General features: G+C 43.5%; 1 non-coding gene across 1 annotated transcript; it reads left to right on the plus strand.

Moving 5' to 3' along the window:
* The first annotated feature begins 213 nt into the window (after nt 1-213).
* LOC145271584 (U1 spliceosomal RNA) lies at nt 214-377 on the plus strand. Its single transcript, XR_013865992.1, has one exon. It is a non-coding gene; the product is annotated as a U1 spliceosomal RNA (small nuclear RNA).
* Nucleotides 378-913: the final 536 nt, after the last annotated feature.

Here is a 913-nt window from a genome sequence, read left to right on the forward strand (position 1 = left end):
GGCAACCCTTCATACCAATTGTCACTACCCAGCTCCCCTACTCCCCGGGGAGTTGGTCCCCATTTTCCCTTCACTCCTCACTTTAAGAATCGGCCTTGCGCCTTATTTGCTCGGTGGGGGAGCAAATAAATAATCTCATTTCCCCTTCACTCCTCACATTAAAAATCGGCCGTGTGCCTAATTTGCTCGGTGGGGAAGTAAATAAATACCTTCATACTTACCTGACGTCGGGGTTAACGGTGATCATAAAGGTCATTCCCCCAGAGTGAGGCCCATCCATTGCACTGCGGTTGGGTTGACCTTTGCGATCGTCTCAAATGTGGACGACTCGAACGTGCTATTTCTAAGTGTGGGGTCTGCGTACGCGCTCACCCGATAATATAATCAAAATCAGAAATTCTACCCTACGTCTCATCCGAAGCAGAAAACCACTTTAATTCCCAGCTACCTTCCCGTCCGTATCTCTTCATCTCTCACGAACGAGTGTAAGGACGTCCTTGTTTCTGTTTTCCCAATCGCCTGTCTCTATACACGCCACAAAAAGGTCAATTCTCTCGACCAGTTTATCATCCACTTCAATCGCAACGTTCTGATATAATCTAATCTGCATGTATACATTACCAACGTTTGCTCTGAACATATCAATCTCGTAAGCGTAAGAAATCCGCCGAGCTGTCGCCTTCAACAACTGAAAGCGTTTTCTTTCGATATTGATTGATGTATGAAAACCTCTGGAAAACTACCGCAGAATTAGTGTGTCTATTGATTGAATCCCACCCATCACCTCGAAAATTGGTCATCCAAACAAAGTTGAATGATGTGCACAGGTATTTTTCGTTACCAAAATTATGAAAACGATTAAATATGTTTTATTGGTACTTGTACAGTTTAATCAAGGCATTAAAAAAAGGAA

Source organism: Euprymna scolopes, chromosome 46 (genome assembly GCF_053919585.1).
Source record: "Euprymna scolopes isolate OS-2025 chromosome 46, ASM5391958v1, whole genome shotgun sequence".
Classification (NCBI taxonomy): domain Eukaryota; kingdom Metazoa; phylum Mollusca; class Cephalopoda; order Sepiida; family Sepiolidae; genus Euprymna; species Euprymna scolopes.